Source organism: Hyaena hyaena, unplaced genomic scaffold, assembly GCF_003009895.1.
Source record: "Hyaena hyaena isolate Hyena2069 unplaced genomic scaffold, ASM300989v1 scaffold_391, whole genome shotgun sequence".
In the NCBI taxonomy this organism is placed as follows: Eukaryota; Metazoa; Chordata; class Mammalia; order Carnivora; family Hyaenidae; genus Hyaena; species Hyaena hyaena.
This window is the reverse complement of record NW_024081024.1, coordinates 1,552,238-1,571,665: the sequence shown is the minus strand read 5'-3', so window position 1 is coordinate 1,571,665 and position 19,428 is coordinate 1,552,238. Positions and strand designations below refer to the sequence as shown.

The 19,428-nt window shown below is 36.6% G+C and overlaps 1 pseudogene; it reads right to left on the bottom strand.

The window, feature by feature from the left end:
• The window catches only part of LOC120244770, a 65,567-nt pseudogene extending 55,422 nt beyond the window's left edge, over window positions 1-10,145 (bottom strand).
• Between the last annotated feature and the right edge of the window lie 9,283 nt (window positions 10,146-19,428).

Here is a 19,428-nt window from a genome sequence, read left to right as displayed (position 1 = left end):
AGAAGATGTGGTTTATCTATACAATGGAATACTACATGGCAATGAGAACGAATGAAATCTGGCCATGTGTAGCAATGTAGATGGAACTCGAGGGTGTTATGCTAAGTGAAATAAGTCAGGCAGAGAAGGACAAATACTATAGGTTTTCATATATAAGTGGATCAGGAGAAACTTAACAGAGGACCATGGGGGAGGAAAAGGGGAAAAAATAGTGGGGAGAGGGAGGAAGGCAAACCATGAGAGACTCTTGAATACCGAGAACAAACTGAGGGCTACTGGGAGTGGGGGAGAGAGGAGGGGGGTGATGGGCATGGAGGAGGGCACTTGTTGGGATGAGTACTGTGTGTTATATGGAAACCAACTTGATGGTAAATTATAAGAAAATAAATTTACCTTGATTTCAAAATACCAAAGACATCCAAATTGTATAATTATATGAATGTTACTCTCAGGAAAATTAGTTGTCCAAAATGGACATGATGCTTATCAATAGCTCAGACTAAAATTAAAGCAGTTCAGAGGAATGACATCCCCAAGATGGTAATATAGGTCTTTCCCAACTTCACTCCCCATCACAAGAACAAGAACTATTCATGAGTAAGAGATCACTGTTAGAATCCTAGAACATAGTTGAAGTATTCCCTTTTCACCACAGAGACTGAGGTGGATGGCATTAAAAAATAAAAAGAGTAGCTGCAATATGAAAGCCCCTTCTAGATCAGAATAACACCATATGAAGAGGTTTCAGTGGGAAAAAGCCCAGTGTGGACATCCAGCTGCTCCAGCACTGTGATTCACTTCTCAGTAGGTCCAGTGTGGCCTCACATCATGGGATCCTGGGAAAATCTGCAGGGCTTGCTCATTAGGAATTGGATTACATCAGAGGAGGAGGTGGAGTTTGGAGCAATCAGCTCTCAGCTCTTGGCAAAGTTTCTACCTGTAGTATCCAAATAAAAATCCCAACCAAAGGTTTTGCTCAATTGCAGAGCCAGGACAACATAGCTAGATCAAGGAATTCAGCATGATACAAATCTGCCTAATTTGGGAAATCAAACAAAGATCCTTACTTAGTGTGAAACCTAGTCTGCCACTCTGCTGAGGAAGGGAGCTGTGTCATAACCTCATGCATCTCGGAGTGTGGATCTCAGTCCAAACCACCCAAGAAGTTGGGCCTGAAAAGCTTCTTAGCCTAGCAGCTCCTGAGCAGAGAGTCTGGCAGGCAGTACTGATTGCCTGTAATGCAAACCAGTGACTCTATTTGGCCAGGGAGTGGAAGATATGATTCCACTTGAGTAAATCCCCCCCCCCCCCCGCAAAAGAGCTTTCCTGGCCTTGAAGCTAGTTCTGCCACTCCACCCAGGCAGGTGAGCTAATTCATAGCCATGAACCACTGAGAATAACTCCCAAGCTCTCTCAACCAGAAAGCCTATGCTGAGTACCAGGAACAGAGAGCCAAGTCAGCAACCCTGTTTGGTGCTCAATTCTGCCTGATTTGTTTCCCAAAAGTCTTGTGGGCCTTGGGGCCTGTTCTTATGCCTGTCCCCATCATCCCTGGCAGGAGAGCTAATCTGTAGCCCTTCCTACTGCTGAATACAGTGTCTAATTCTGCCTCTAAGAAAACCTAACCAGAGATCCCAGGATTCTCACTAGCCTACCCTGCTGATTTAATTATAGTGGCACTTGAGCAAAAACCATGACCAGCAGGCCTGCATCTATGGAGCCAAAAAGAGCCTCTATAAGCCGGGGAGCATAGCATTTTCTTATTCTATCCCCTAACAAATACAAATAGCCTTGGTGTCCCCAGGGTCTTGGCTGAAGCCTGGCCCAAAGCTGAATACAGCCTCCAACCCAACCTGACCAGGAAACCTAATTAGAGCATAGCTGGTGGCCCCACACCTCTGCAAAGTTAAGATGTTGGCCCATCAGGCTAGGAAAATTGGTGCACAGTTCTGCCTAATTTGATCTCCAAACAAGAAACTTTGTGGCCTTTGGACCTGTACAGGGACCCTCTAGGACAGGGAAATTAAATTATAGCCCTGCCACTGCTGAATATAGCCTTTAGCTGGCCCAACCAGACAACATAGCCAGGGCACATGGGGGACTGTGTAGCCCGTCCAATTGCCCAGTTTATAGTAGCACTTGAAAAGAGATTAGCCTGTAACTTTCCCTACCTACAAAGTAAAACTAGTAGGCCTGTCTAGCCAAGAATTCAGAGCACAGTCTTGTCTGGTTCAGGTCCCCAAGTAAGCCATGCAGGCTTTGGGGACCATTCTGCTGTGCCTTTGGGGCAGAGAAGTAATTCATAGCCCTGGCTACTGCTGACCATCTAGAAAGCTTGACCAGAAAAACCTAGGCAACTGTGGAGCCCATTCTACAGCCATTCTTGGCAGAGAACCAAGCCATTAGTCCTATCCATCTGTTCACACCCAGTGGCACTCTTCCACTCACCTCACAATTTGGGCAGTGTTCATGCCCCAAAATAGAGCCACCTGCCCAAGAACAATACCAGCTAACATCAAGAACTACAAGATGAGCAGACTGGTGAAGAACCATCTCTGCCAAAATAAATTGGTAAAGTTTAGAAGAGGAGACCACTTACTCAAATACACTGATATCAATGTAAGTACTCAAAGATCATGAAAAATAAGACAAACATAACACCACCAAAGGACATAACAAATATCCAATAATTGACCATAAATTATGAAGATCTATGAAGTGTCTCATGAAGACATGGTCATGAAGATCTATGACCATAAAATATGAGATCTATGAACTATCAAATAATTTAGAATCATACCCTTAAAAATGTTTAGCAATATAAGAACACACAGACAAAACAAATTAATGATGCATGAACAAAATGAGTTCAACAAAGAAACAGAAACCAAAAGAAAAAAAAAACAGAAGAACAAGATACAGTCCAAAAATATATTGACTGAAATGAAGAATTTAATAGGGAGCTTCAATATCACATTCAATCATATGGAAGATCAGAAGCTGAGAGGAGAAGATGTTTAAGATTATTCAGAGGAGCAAATGGAAAATGAAAAAGAGTAAAGAATGCCTGTGGACTTATAGAACATAAAAGAAAAAAAAATAAAGGCGCCTGGGTGGCTTAGTTGGTTAAGCGTCCGACTTTGGCTCAGGTCATGGTCTCGTGGTTGGTGGGTTCAAGTCCCATGTCGGGCTCTGTGCTGACAGCTCAGAGCCTGGAGCCTGTTTTGGATTCTGTGTGTGTCTCTCTCTGACCCTCCCCTGCTCTCTCTCTCTCTCTCTCAGAAATAAATAAAACATTTAACAAAAGAAAGAAAAAAAAATCTGCATTAAGGAAATCCAAGGAGAAGAGGAAGAAAGTATATTTAGAATAATAATGGCTGAAAACTTCCCAAACCTTGGAAGAGAAATGGACATCCAGATCCATGAGGCCCAAAATGCCCCCACATAAGTTAAATGTGAACAGGAAGCATGAGGATATATTATAAAGCATTAAGAGAAAAGTGACCTCACATACAAAGGAATCCCAATAAGATCTTCAACAGAAATCTCAACAGAAACATTTCAGGCCATGAGAGAATGGGATGATATATCAAATATTGAAAGAAAAAACACCTGTCATCCAGGAACTCAAATGAAGGAGAAATAATTTTGCAGAAGAAAAAAAAAAACAAGCTGGGAGAGTTCATTACCATTAGACTTGCCTTATAAGAAAAGTAAGTGGTATTCTTTGGGTAGACATTAAAAGATACTAATTAACATTGTAAAAACAGAAGAAGGTAGTATAAAACCCACTGGTAATCGTAAATATCTAGCCAAAGTCAAATTATCTCATATAATAATGGTAATGTGTAAATCAAATGCAACTCTAATTTAAAAGTTTAAAAATATCTTAAAAATAACCATAATAATCTATTATTGGACAGTCATTATAAAAATATGTAAACTGTGACATCAATAACCTAAAGTGAGAAGGGGAGGAGAAAAAAAAGCGTAAAGTTTAGAATGCTATTAAAGTGAATTTGTTGGTTTAAAAGAAGGTACAATTTTTAAATATTTTATTTAAGCCTCCTGGTAATCACAAGGAAAAAACCTGAAGTGGTTACACAAAAGATCATGATGAAGAATTCAAAGAATATGGGTGGAGACGCCATTGAATCACAAAAGTCAGCAGGATAAGAAGTAAGCAACAGTAGGATAGGAAGGATAGGAAGTAAGAAAACCTACAAATAGGGTAGAAAACAATAACAAAATAGAAATAGTAAGGCCTCATCTATCCATAATTACTTAATTTCAATGGATTTAATTATCCAACCAAAAGACACAGAATGTCTGACTATATATGTTTGTGTGTGTGTGTGTATTTAATATAGATATGTATTATGTCTGACTATATATATATATATATATATATATATACTCCAATGTCTGGATTTAATATTTTATGTTTGACTATATATTAAATCCAATGATATGCAGCCTATAAGAATCTCAATTTAGCCTTACAGACACACAGACTGAGAGTGAAGGGATGGAAATAGGTATTTTAAACTAAACAAAACAGGGATAGCTATACAGTCAAAATAAACTTCAAACTAAAAATGGTAAAGAGAGACAAAACAAAGATCATTAGATAATGTAAAAGGATCAATCAATCAAAATATAACAATAGTCAATATTTATATACCTAACACTGAAGCACAAAAATATAACATATAAAGCAAATATAGAAATAAAAGGAGATACACACAGCAATGCAATAATAGTTGGGGACTTTAATATCCCAACTTAATGAATAGATCATCCAGATAGAAAATCAATAAGGAAACAGGAAATTTAAACAACACTGTGACAAAATGGACCTTACAGATGTATATAGAACATCTTATCCAACCAAAGCAGAATACACATTCTTCCAAGTCTATATAGAATGTACTTTAGAATAGATCATATATTAGGTCACAAAACAAGTTTTAATGAATTTAAAATGGTTAAAATCGTGCTAGTATCTTCTTTGACCACAATCATATGAAATTACAAATAAATAACAGGAGAAAAACTGAAAAGCTCACCAATACTTGGAAATTATACACTTTTTAAAATGTTGATTTATTTATTTTGAGAGAGAGAGAGAGTGGGTGAGGAGCAGAGAGAAAGGGAAACAGAGAATCTCAGGCAGGCTCCACACACTGCCAGCGGAGAACCCAGCGTAGGGCTCAAACTCTCAAACTGTGAGATCGTAATCTGAGCCGAAATCAATTGTCAGATGCCGAACTGACTGAGACACCCAGGTGCTCAGATTAAGTTATAAATAATTACTGGGTATGTAGTATACAACATAATGAGTATAGCGAACATTATAGTTTCAGTATATATGAATGTTGCTAGGAGTTCTCATCAGAAGGAATAAAACACTTTTTTCTTTTTTTTGTATCTATGTGAGGTGATGGATGTTAACTAAATTTTGTGGTAATCATGTCACAATACATGTCAATGAAGTCATTACACCATACTCCTTAAACTTACAAAGTGCTGTATGTCAACTATATCTCAATAAAATAGAGTGAAAAAAAAGTGAAAAAAATAGGAATATACATAAAATTAGAATCTCTATAAGATGAATCCCTTATTGAAATTCACATTTGGAAGATGCAGAGTGATGCACAGAGGCATAAATATTTTCTGGAGGATGTATTAGTTAAAAGGCATACTGAGAGTGAGTTTCAAGGTTTTATTGACTTCTTAGTATCTCTTAAGCTTATTATGCTTCACTTTCCTTTTTTTATAATTTGTTTTTTTATAGTTTATTTATTTTTGAGACAGAGAGGGACAGAACATTAGCAGGGGAGGAGCAGAGAGAGAGGGAGACACAGAATCTGAAACAGGCTCCAGGCTCTGAGCTGCCAGCACAGAACCCGATATGGGGCTTGAACCCACGAACCAAGAGATCATGAACCAGGAGATCATGACCTGAGCCAAAGTCGGACACCCAACCAACTGAGCCACCCAGGTGCCCTTACTTTCAAACTTTCACAGCCAATGCATACAAAAAGGAGGCCACACACAGAGCAAATGAATGTTAACAGTTATTTAGTAACTTTACCTTCCCACTCTAGCTGTTAACTAATTGATCTCTTTTTGGAATGCACAAATAGGAGGAATTGAATGTTGAGGCTTCTGAGAACACTATTATTTTCATTCCAGAAGCAACAGAACACATCATAAAAAATGGATGGTAAAGGGGCGCCTGGGTGGCTTTGTTGGTTAAGCGTCCGACTTTCCCTTAGGTCATGATCTCACGGTTTGTGGGTTCGAGCCCCGCGCCGGGCTCTGTGCTGACTGCCGGCTCAGAGCCTGGAGCCCATTTCAGTCTGTGACTCCCTCTCTCTCTGACCCTCCGCTGCTCATGCTGTCTCTCTCTCTGTCTCCTAGAAATAAATAAAACATTTTTAAAAAATGGATGGTAAATCTTGGAGATTACAGAGTTTAGGGAATAGATAGATGAGAAAAAGTATATAAAATAGATAAGATGGATAAGATGAACTGTCAGGAAAAGAAAAATACTGTATACAGAAAAAAAAAACAGAAATGGCAATCAAATCTTTATATCTTAAGGCTAAAATTACAGGGTTTAATATCAAAGAGGAAACAAATATCAGTTTAAAATATGTTCTTAAAAATTTTAACGATGTCGTTTATCTTTATAATGGAATACTACATGGCAATGAGAACGAATGAAATCTGACCATGTGTAGCAACATGGATGGAACTTGAGGGTGTTATGCTGAGCGAAATAAGTCAGGCAGAGAAGGACAGATACCATATGTTTGCACGTATAGGAGGATTAGGAGGAACTTAATGGAGGACACTTGTGGGGATGAGCACTGGGTGTTATATGGAAACCAACTTGACAATAAACTATTAATAAAAAAACACTAAAAGAAAATTTTAAAAAAGGTAATTTATCTCATATATTATAAAATAATTTATAGAAAATATATGCAAAGTTTGTGGCAGTTAGTGCTTAACCAGAGAAGCAGAATTAAGAGATTGCATTTTTATAAGACTTTATATATTTTTTGATTACAAAGAATTGACTTACACAATTGTTGAGGCTGATCAAGCTAGTCCCAAATCCAAAGAGTTGTCAGAAAGAAAGAATCACAAGCAAGATTCAGCTCCACAATCATAAGCCAGGGATATTGTCCCCAAAAGGAATTTATCTTCTGTATCAGGGAAGTGGAGTTTAACAAAACAGGGTGTCACTGAACTGTAAAATATGGACAAATTTCATGTATGCCATTTTCAAGTTTGAATACAAAACCTCTTTCACTGTGGCTTTGGGAAATAAATTAAATCTTAAATATTGTGAAAAAAAGAATTTATGAAAAGATAACATGATTGCTTATATAGAAAATCACAAATAATCTAGAAATACCTCTTTGATCTACTACGTGACTTTAGCAAGGTTATAGGATATAAAATCAATATGAGAAAATAAATAGTAATTCTATTTAATGTCAAAAACTATAAAGTGAAATTAAAACTATTCATTATAGCACCAATAAATATTTAATGACACATTTAACAAAAGATGTGCAAAATATCTATATGGAAAGTTGTATGTTTTGAAAGAATTCAAAGAAATTGAAACAAATGGACTCATAATTGTTATAGACTATCTAGAAGACAAATATTGTTAAGTTGCCCATTTTATTATAATGATCTATAGATTTAATAGAATTCTAATCACAATTCCAATAGATTGCTTTTAGCAGAAAGGGAGAGATTAATTATAAAATTGATATGGAAATAAAAGGAACTTAAAATAGCCAAACAATCTTAAGAACGATGTTGGAGAACTTCTACTATGTGATTGCAAGTTTGACTATAAATATACAGCAATTAAGACAGCATGGTATTGATGAAAGAATAGACAAATAGACCAATAGAACAGAATACGGAATTCAGAAATAAATCCGCACATATATGATCAACTGAATTTCAACAAAGTTGCCAAGGCAATTCAAAAGGAAATCTCTTTTCAACCAGTATTACTTCAACAACTGAAAACACAAAACCAAACAAAAGTATAAACAACTTCACACAATACTTAAAAATTTGTTTGAGATAGATGATATACCTAAATGAAGAAACTAAACCTATAAAATTTTTGGAAAAAAACAGGAATTCATTTTTGGTTTGGCATAGACAAAGATCTCTTGGCTATAACACACACACACACTTATTATAAAACACAAAATATTAATAAATTGTACTTTATCAAAAATATAAACTTTGACTCGTAAAATACATATCACTTAAGTAAATGAAAAGGCCAGCCACAGAGTAGAAGATTTGTAATTCCTCGGTCTGACAATTTTTCTTTATCCAAGATACATAAAGAAATAGCACAAATAGGTAATAAAAGAATTGATCCCATTAAAATAAAGATTTAGACCTTTTCTAAAAGTTTATACAAATAGCTAATGAGCACACACAAAAAAACTGCTCATCATTATCAGTCATCAGTACAGTGCATATTAAAACCATAATGACCAGGTGTCTAGGTGACTCAGTTGGTTAAGAGTCCAGCTTCAGTTCAGGTCATGATCCATCTCACAGTCCATGACTTTGAGCCCGGCATTGGGCTCTGTGCGGACAGCTCAGAGCCTGGAGCTTGCTTCAGATTCTGTGTCTCCCTCCATTCTGCCTCTCCTGCTCATGTTCTGTCTCTCCCTCCTTCTCAAAAATAAACATTAAAAATTTTTAAAAAGAAACATAATGACCATATCCAAATGACTGATATGGTAACACCAAATGTTGCTGAGAATGTAATGCAATTTTGTTACTCAAACTTTGTTATTGGGTATGTAAAATGGTATAACATTTTTGGGAAATTGTTTGGTATTTTCTTTTCAAGTTAAATATACATGAAATCTATGACCCACAAAATTTCCTATTGATTTTTTGGTCTCATTTTTTTTAACTAAGAGAAATGAAAACATATTTGCACAAAAAGATTTCCAGGGGCGCCTGGGTGGCTTAGTCGGTTAAGTGTCCGACTTTCTCTTAGGTCATGATCTCTCGGTTCTTGTGTTTGATCCCCTCGTCGGGCTCTGTGCTGACTGCCAGCTCAGAGCCTGGAGCCTGTTTCAGTCTGTGACTCCCTCTCTCTCTGGCCCTCCCCTGCCCACGCTCTCTCTCTCTCTCTCTCCTAGAAATTAAAAAAAAAAAAAAATTTTTTTCCAAAGAATGTGCCCAGCAGCTTTATTCATAATAGTGCCAAATAAGACAGAAGGCACAGATACAATCAAAGGAGAATAGATTTTAAAAATTTCTCATAAGGGTTATGTTGGCATGATGGAGGTCTAGGAAGTTTCACCTCTTCTTTCTCCAACAAGCACACATACACATGCACGCGCACACACACACACACACACACACACACACACACACACACAGGGTAAATAACTACAAACAGTAGTAGCTGTTAAAATGCTGCAAAGTTCAAAGATCAAGGATGGCCACATAGAAAAGAACAGGGAGCATTTTGTCTGTGTCTCTCCATTCACCTCAGAAGCAGCTCTGCACCAGGAGGAACCCCTCCCCCGCCCTGGGGAGGAAGTTCACCACATGGGGAGATGAAGAGCAAATGAACCCCAACAAAATTCATCATTGTGGTTGCTCTCAGCTGTTGCAATGGAAGCCTCCCACAGTCTTCACTGACATTGACAGCAGCTGAAAGAGCAGCCCAGAGCACCCTCTTTCCTGTTTCTACTCCCAGAGTCTGGGACCAGAGGGGCTGACTGTGTTTGATGTTAGGGATCAGGCACCATAGTACCTCATCATACATGAGACTGGGACTGCCACTGCTCTTCTCCCATTCCTGTCCTGAGGTCACAGCTTTGTATCATCACCAGGACAGTCTCCACTGCCCTGAGCACTCACCCTATGGTCTCCAGTCACGTTTTGGATGTTACCTTAGCACCAGTTTTTAAGTCATAGCTCTGAATAGCCACTGCCAGGGGTGCTTTTACTACACTGAGCACCACCCATTTTGGTACGCCAAGGTTCTGATCCATCCACTGGCTAGTCCTGCTACTACCCTGAAGTATACCTTCATTCATATTAAGGCTTTGAACCATCATTGCTAAGGCTGTTACCACTGCTCTGAGCCCCACCTCTGCTTCCCAGACCACATCTCTGTCACTGCCCTCTACCCCACTGCCTGGGTCCTAGGTCAAATCTATGACCTAGTGGGGTAGGGGCTTGGGTGGGGTACCTGGGTAGCTCTGTAGGTTGGCTCTTGATTTCAGCTCAGGTCATGATCTCATAATTTGTGCTGACAGCACAAAGCCTGCTTGGGATGCCCCCCCCCCTCAAAATGAATAAATAAAACAATTATGAATTTATAAGCCATTGCCAGAGCTGCCCCTCAACTCCAATGACATGGCTCTGAACCATCACTGACAGGATCATACTGCCAATGCTCTCAGCCAAACTCCCCAGGTCCTAACAAGTAGCTTTACTAGATCGCCACTAGAATTATACTTCTCCTATATTGTGACCACTCCTTGGGGCCAGAGTTGAGACTCTGACCCACCATTCATAGGCTGTGCAACTTCTTTCCCCAGGGTCCAGGCCAGTGCTTCATCTTATCATCCCTGTGCTTTTGGTGACTTATCCAAGAATTCATTGCCTAGACCAATGTCAACAATGTTTTTCTCCCCTCTGTTTGCTCTAGAGTAGTTCACTTTCTTGAGTCTCTACAGTATCTGCCACTATTAACTATCACTTTCTTCTTAACACATTATCTTCCTTAGCTGTGTGATCACTCTCTCAGTTGGGCCCGATGAGTTCAGATGACTTTTTCAGTCTTGTTTCCAAATGCCTCTTCTGTTTATTCCTTAGTAGTTATTCCCTGTGATTCCATATTTAGTTTGTTCATCTTATTCTGTGCACTCTACTTATTCAATTTCTTCCACAACTATGACACATTAGTAACCCACAAATCTCTTTTCATCCCAGGCCTCTTTCCTAAATTCCAAGTTAATAGGGTGTGTTCACCTGATAATCTGATATTTTATAAGTGTAGGTCTCTATAATCACATGTATGTGATATCTTCTTGAGTTCCTAAATGATACATAGTTGGTGTTTTGTAGAAATTTTTAAAAAGTTTAGTGAAAGATAAAAAAATAAGGGACTTTAGAATGGAAATAAATGGTTAACGACACACCATAACAACTTAATTATTCCAATCTTACAGATGTTACTTTCTTCAAGTGTAAGATAAGTGTGTGAATATGTTTTATTTTACTTCCTTGGGGACCTATGATCCTCACTTTTACACTTTACATAAGGCCTCTCTACGAATTTTATCATTTACATGCTTTTGATTGTAGATCCGCTTTTAAATCCAACTAAACCCATGATTAAAATTTCCCAAATATAATTCTGAAAAACAGTTTGATTTATAAACCTATTAAAAAGCAACACTCATACACACAATAATATTTTAGGAGAAATCATGGCCAATGGTAATGGGGAACATACTTCTCCTGGCCAGGTCTTAAATCAATTACTTCTTATTTATTTTTAGAAGACACTCAGTTAATGATTAAGGATTTCAAGAGATACTTTACATTAAAAACGTCCTTTTCATTTACAATTAGGAAATTATTTAGTGGGTTCTGGTTTAAGATGGAGACATAGGAGGATTCTGAACATACCTCTTCTCACAAAGATATACACACTAAATCTATAATGCTGTTTGAAATAATTTTCTCTGAAAGAAACACAAAACTAACTGAGTGACTCCTACATATGGACCAAATGAGAAAAATTCATACCAAAGTGGGCAGGAGGGGCTGAGACACAATCTCACCATAAACCTCACTCTGTAGTAACCTCCCTGATGAATGTGGTGACCCATAATCAGGAGGAAATTCATAATTCCAAGATTCTCCTTGAGGAGTGAAGGGTTTGAACCAAACATCACAACTTTTAGGCCCTACCTCTGAGAGATGACATCCCCGAAACATCTAGCTTTGAAAGCCAACAGGTTTTATGTTCACAAGACCCACAAGGCTATAGCCAACTGAGAAACAGTTCTATAAGGGCCCATGCAAATTCACCTGGCTACACTTCAGAAACCAGCCCAGAGGAAGCTAACTGAAAAATACACAATTTTTCTGTGACAAAGGCCTTTTCATTTATCTTAAGGCTTCAGCCCAAGGGTTAGACCTCTAATTTAATACAAATCTAGCAGCCTACTGCAATACTTCCAAAGATGGAATCTGTCAGATGTATTCTTCATGCTCCCCTTGCCATGCTTTGGGTTGCCAGTGTCTCCTGGAAAGGAGCTTGCACATTCATCTGGCACCATAGTTGCCAAAGCTGCCACCCAGGGGATAACACTTGATAATCTCACTCTGCTGGCTGGGTTTATGTTCACAGGTCCCACAGGACTATAACAAATGAAGAGAATACGTTACCAGCTATACCCGATGGCATAGGGGAGAGGCAGCAGACTAAAATGCCAAATTTTTCTGTAAAAGAGGCCTGTTAGCTTATCTTCATAGCTATGGCCTGAGGGGCAGTCTTCTAATTAAACACATATGTAAGGGCCACCTGTAATCCTACCAAGAGTCTTCAGCCTCTCCCGTGACTCCAAGTTGCTGGTATTTCCTGGAAAAGAGCTTGTGCACAAGTCTTTGTGAATCAATTTTTTTGCTTCCTCCAGGGGACACCTTTGAGATGGCTTTTGAGGCCAGTAAGCTTATGATCATGGGTCTCATATGATTGTAACAAATGAAGAAACACTTCTTAACTGGTTACAACCCAGGGCACAGCAGAGAGGCAACAGACTGAAACAGTCTTTCTATGAAAGAAACCTATTTGCTTGTCTCCACAGCTTCAGCCTATGGGGCAGGTTTCTAATGAAACACACATTTAGGGGCCAAATATAATTTTCTTCTGAGACCAGAGAAGTCAGCATGTACCATCTTGGTGCTCTCTCTCTGCCTAACCTTAGGTTGCCAGTGTCTCTGAGAAATAAGTTCATGTATAAGTCTGGCACCCTGGCTTTTGTAGCTACCATCCATAGGACTCATCCCTTCACAGCCTAACTCCTGTGGCCAGCAGAGCTTCTAGTCATGGAATTGATATGGTAGTAGCAAACAAAGAAACAGTTCTTTACGGGCTATCACCACAGGGTTCAATGCAGAGGGAGCAGATAGAAATCCCATTTCTACTCTTTCTGTGAGGGTCTGGTTCCAAATACCCCATTCTGATTTCAGCTGCTAACTTAAATCTTTCCCAGTGGGACACTGACATGTCCTGACATAATCATCATCTACTGGGAATCATTGAGAATAATTGGTTGGGCAATCACAGATATTTGAAAGGCAACCAAGAGTTAGGGCATAGTTGAAAAATAAGGTTTATCTTCTATATGAGGTCATTCATTCAAGACTGGGAGAGGAGGCCTTTTTTCTAATGCACAGAAACCAACACAGATATTCACGGAAAAAAATAGAGAAGTAAAGGAATATGTTGCAAATGAATGTATAAGATAAACCTCAACAAAAGACCTTAATAAAATGAATATCAGTGATTTACTTGATAGAGTCCAAAATAATAGTCATTAAGGTGATTACTGAACTTGAGAAAAGAATGGATGAATTTAGTAATAATTTCAACAGAGAAACTATAAGAAAGTACCAGAGAAATCACAGAGCTGAAAAACACAGTAACTAAATTGAGAAATATAATGGAAAGTTTAACAGTAGACTAGATGAAATAGAAAAACAATGAGTTAACTCAAAATACAAGGAAGTGGAGCTCATCCAATTAGAGCAGCAAAAGGAAGATTGAATGGAAAAAATGAAAGATGGTTTAAGAGACTGAATGAATATAAAACCAAAATTAGTCTATATACTTCCCACTAGGAATTCACTTCAGATATAAGGACACATAGAGAATGAAAGTGAAGGGATGAAAGAGATATTCCGAACAAATGGAAACTAAAAGAAAGCTGTGATAGCTATATTTATATATAAGAGACAAAAAAGAGCATCACAAAAAAAAGGTCATTACAAATGATAAAAAGATCAGTTAAACAAGAGGATATAACATTTGTAAATATTTGAGAACAAGTCTAGAAGAACCAAAATATAAAAAGGAAATACTAACAAACCTAAAGCAGGAAGTACATAGGGAAGCAGTAATAGTAGGGAATTTTATCATACCACTTTCATCAATGAATAGATAATCCAGACAGGAAATCAATAAGATAACACTGGCCTTAAATACCATTTTACATGAGATGGACTTAAAACATATCATTCAAAAACAATGGAATACATGCTCTTCTCAAATGCTTGTAGAACATTCTCCAGGACAATTATATGTCAGGCCACAAAAGAATCTTAATAAATCTAAGAAAATTGAAATCATATCAAAAAATATTTTCAAACACAGTGGTATGAACTAGAAACCAATTACAAACTAAATCTCAAAATTTAAAAATATGTGGACATTAAATAATATACTATGAATAACTAATGGGCTGATGAAAAAATTAAGAGTTGAAACAGATGAAGATGAAAATACAACATACTAAAATTTATGGGATGTAGATAAAGCAATTCTAAGGGAAAAGTTCATAGTGAACTTTCAAAGTGAAAGTTCAAAGTTCAAAGTCCTATCTCAAGAAATAAGAAAAATCTCAAACAAGATAACTTTGCACCTTAAGAAACTAGGGATAGAAGAACATACAAAGTTAGTGAGCAAGAATGGAAATAATAAAGATTAGAGTGTAAATAATATAACAGAGACTGAAAAAGATAATATCAATGAAATCTGTTTCTTTGAAAAGATAAATAAAACTTAAAACCCTTAGCTTGACTCATCAAGAAAAAAGACAATTCAAATAAATCAAATGAAAAATTAAAGAGAAGATGTTATATAGCTGATATCGATAGAAATACAAAGATTATAAGAAATTACTATGAAAAATTTTATGCCAACAAATTAAACAACCTAGAAAAGAAAAATTTCTAGAAATATACCATCTACTAAGATTGAATCATGAAGAAAAAGAAAATCTGACAGAGAGATTAATAATAAGGATATTAAATAGGTAATCGAAAGCATTCCCAACAAATAAAAGTTCAGGACCAGATGGTTTTACTGGAAAATTTACCAAATCTATAAAAAAGAATTAATCTGATCTTTCCCAAACTCTTCAAAAATAGAAAAGGAGGGAAGACTTCTAAACTAATTTTATGTGGCTAGCATTATCCTGATACCAAAATCAGACTAGAACACCACAGGAAAAGAAAATTACAGGCTAATATCCTTGATGAACACAGATACAAAATTCTCAAGAAAGTATTAGCAAACCAAATTCAAGAATATATTAAAAAGATTGTACACCATAAACAAGTAGGATTTATTCAAGTGGTGCCAAAATTGTTCAACATTCAGCCACAATTCCGTGTGATATATATACCATATTAACAAAATGAAGGTTAAAAAAATCATATGATTGTTTCAGTAGTTGCAGGAAAAGCATTTGATAAAAGTCAGCATCCATTTATAATAAAAACTCTCACCCAACAGGATATAAAGGGAACGGACATAATATAGGCCATATTTGACAAACCCACAGCAAACATCATACTCATAGTGAAAAGCTGAAATTTTTTTCATCTAATATCAAGGAAAGGATGCCATTTCTAAGACTTTTATTTAACATGGTATAGAATATGCTAGCCAGAGTAATTAGGCATAACATTTGAGCAATCAAGCCAACACTGATACACTTTAGTTGCCTCAACAGCTTCAAAAGGGGTAGTATCTTGGCCTTGGTGGGACTCACTTGTAAAGTTGCCAAAGACTACCAGGGATTTAAGGGCCATACTTTGACAAATGTTGCCACAGACAGGTACAATGAAAAGTGTAGAGATTGGAAATGCCAGGGGCATGAGTTTCAAAATTAGAAGAGCTTATAAGGGGAGGAAGAATAATGATTTGGAACTAATGATGGTTAACCAGAGGAAGGCGGTATCAAACCCCTTGGGCTATCAGGTGTGGGAAAATAATCAAGTCCTGTGGAGTTACCTATAACAGAAGCCGTGTTGGGAGATAAACTTTGATTGCACCTTAGAGTTGAAGAATCCTGCAGAAAAGGTCAGACTAAAGAATTTATGGCACTACTGGAAGTGTGAAGAGCCTTCTGATAACACTGGTGAACTGGAAAAATATTTAAAAATGACTGAATAAGAAATTTAGAAATTTGTTATTTTAGATGCAAAATTGTTCTTCCCTTCTTTTGACTGAGTTAAGGTTGGAATTGCTTTCCACCTTGTCCATTCTGTCACAATCATCATGCAGCTCTTGCCTTGATCATTACAACTACATTCTAAGTAGCCTCTTTACATTCAGGTTTTATCTTCTTCAATTTCTTTTTCTTTTTCTTTTTTTTTGTAATGTTTAATTTATTTCTGAGAGAGAGAGAGAAAGGCAGCATGAGCAGGGGAGGGTAGAGAGAGAGGGAGACACAGAATCAGAAGCAGGCTCCAGGCTCTGAGCTAGTTGTCAACACAGAGCCTGATGTGGGGCTCGAACTCACGAACTGTGTGATCATGACCTGAGCTGAAGTCGGATGCTTAGCCGACTGAACCACCCAGGTGCCCCTTCAATTTCTTTTTCAAAGGGCAAACAAATTATCTATATTAAATGTAAACATGATTCTCTCACTTTCTTATATTAAGGTTTTTTAAAAAATCATTTTCTTTAGGATTAAGAGTAAGACATTTACCAAAGCATACAAATTCTACAGTCATTCCTTCCTCTTTGTTCACATTATTACTCCTGAAAATTATGGACCATGACGTCTAATCATTGATGTCTCCTCCTGTTTTGTCAGTCATTTGTTGACAACTGTTACTTGTTGACAACTAATGTATAGGAAAGAATATAGAATATTTAATGGCATACAGGACAGACCCAACAATTTTTTAAAGTTGTCATGTTTTTAAAGAAATTGTTTATGATCTGTTGATTAAATCTGCAAATTGTGATGATGGATGGATCCTGTGATTCTTCTTAGCAAACCTTTACTCTACTGTGCTTCAGTCCTTACTATCATCTGTCTAACTTTAAATTGGTCATTTCACCTTTTTGTAAACTCGGCTTCCTCAAATATAAGTTGGAAATAATATTTAATGCACATTTCACAGAGTAATTAAAAGAACTGAATAAAGTAAAGCACATTAAGAAATTAAATATAAATATCCCAGTTAATGAAAAATAGCATTGCGAGAGTCCTGGGCAAATGATAATCTTTATATCTTTGTTTGTCATAGCTCTATCTTGCATGCACATATTATTCTGAAATGCAATACTTCTAAAATAGTTGTGCAAAAGAGGTAAAATGTGTATCTTCATCTTGTATTTAGGTTCTTTCTCAAAATCAGGATTTATAATCTTTCCATCATAGTTAGGGTTTTCCTAACAGGTCAGGAAATGAGTCTCTTATAACTACAGGCTTTTGCAGAATGAATCGTGCTGCTCTTCAGAATAGTTGTAGCCTGACATTTATCAATGAGAACAACCAAAACAAAAGACTTCCTCAGACTCATGCTATACCCACAGGTATGAATCCCAGAAAGGTTGGGCACAGTAGTAATGATATTACTGACCACTTGTTAGGCAGCATGACTCTAGAAAATTAGCTTTCTTGAGAACATAGGAATTTACATATAGACTTAGCAGTAAAGAGTTTTAAAAGCAAGTATTCTTGGTTATGGTGCAGGAAGCCAAGATTGAAAAGATAAATGTACAGAGTTTTGGGGGGTAACTTTGATGATCTGGCAACAGTACACAAGAAATTTTCCATCCATAAGATTCTAAAATTCAAATGGTATATTCTTAAGAGCCAAAAATATTAATGTTTATGGATGAATTTGTGCATTTATGTTTACTATGTGAATAAAGCACTAAATATATGATCCTTAAGCATAGGCAGCAATAGACAACAAAGAATGTAGGGTTTGTTTACATAGAATGAATTTAAGAAATCATCTGAAGAGATAGAATGAGATAATGCTGCTTTTACTGTTCAGATCATTTTGTATCAAAGTATCTTAAAACTACGCATTTGTAAGTCATAGGATAATTTAGTAATCTTGAATGAGGAATATGGTTCCATTTTCTCTGAGGAGAAATAACTGCTGTCTTAGGTTAGACTTTTCAGTGTTCTGATAGTCTTAGGAATACAAAAATAGCTATCATGCATTTGAATCCTTAAAGGGATGACAGTGGTTACCTAAGTTAATCATGGGAAATAAATATTTATGCTTTTCCATTTGCTTTCATCAAAACTGTTTCCTGCTAGACATTGTTTAGCAAGATAATAATCTACCACTTTCTTTTCATTCAATTTTGCCATAATGCTGACCTCCCCCCACCAAAAACTTTTACTAATCATAACTCAAAACCCAAAACTGGGTATCTATTTTTTGTTTATAATTTAATCATAAAGATGAATTATAGTGTTACTGAATCCATTATTCATTTAAGAGATGCAATATTTCTTCATAACTATGGAAATCTAAAAGCCCATACCCAGATTTCCACATGTAAAAAAATATTTCTAATGTTGGTGTTCATGGGCAAATCCTGTAAATTCAAAAATTTTATTTCCAAATCCTATAATTTCTAATGTTAAAAAAGCATTATTTATTTCACTGTCCTTATGGGCACATTACCTTCATGTCACAAGGTGAAAATTAAATGTTGGCTGTAGGGTGCAATTTATGTAGTCAGAACACAAAAGGCAAAATGTGGAACTATTGCAAAGCTAAAGGAAAAGAAAACAATATTGGTTCTAATGGATTTTTGATTACCAGTTGCAATATTCTTGCCTTCCATTTTCCTTGTGAAGTAAATGCTACTTTCTCAATGGGACACATGCATAGCTATAAGCAGTAACAGTTAATGTTATATCCAATAATTACTGATACAAGTTCTCTGACTAGCAAATTGAATTTTGGTTTCTAATATGACTAATGTATGCTAATACGACTCAAATTACACAGAACTGAAAAATGGGTGCTTTTATGCTGTTAGAAAAACCATTGGTCTTAATTTCATGGAAGGAATTACTCCCATGTTCTAAAAATTCTGCACCAAAGGTGTTTATGTGCTGAATAGATTTTGTTTAAAAGTAGCAATTTAAATATAAGATTTTAAGCTGATAGTTTAAGTCACATTTGCTGTAATCTCTAAAATATAATCACTCTTATTTTGCTGAGTTACCATACCAAATGAGGAATTGGAGATTTAATTCTATTTGGAAAAGGATTTGTCTTGTTTAGTCTATTCCTAGCTGACGTTTTTCAGCTAAAATATCAATCTTA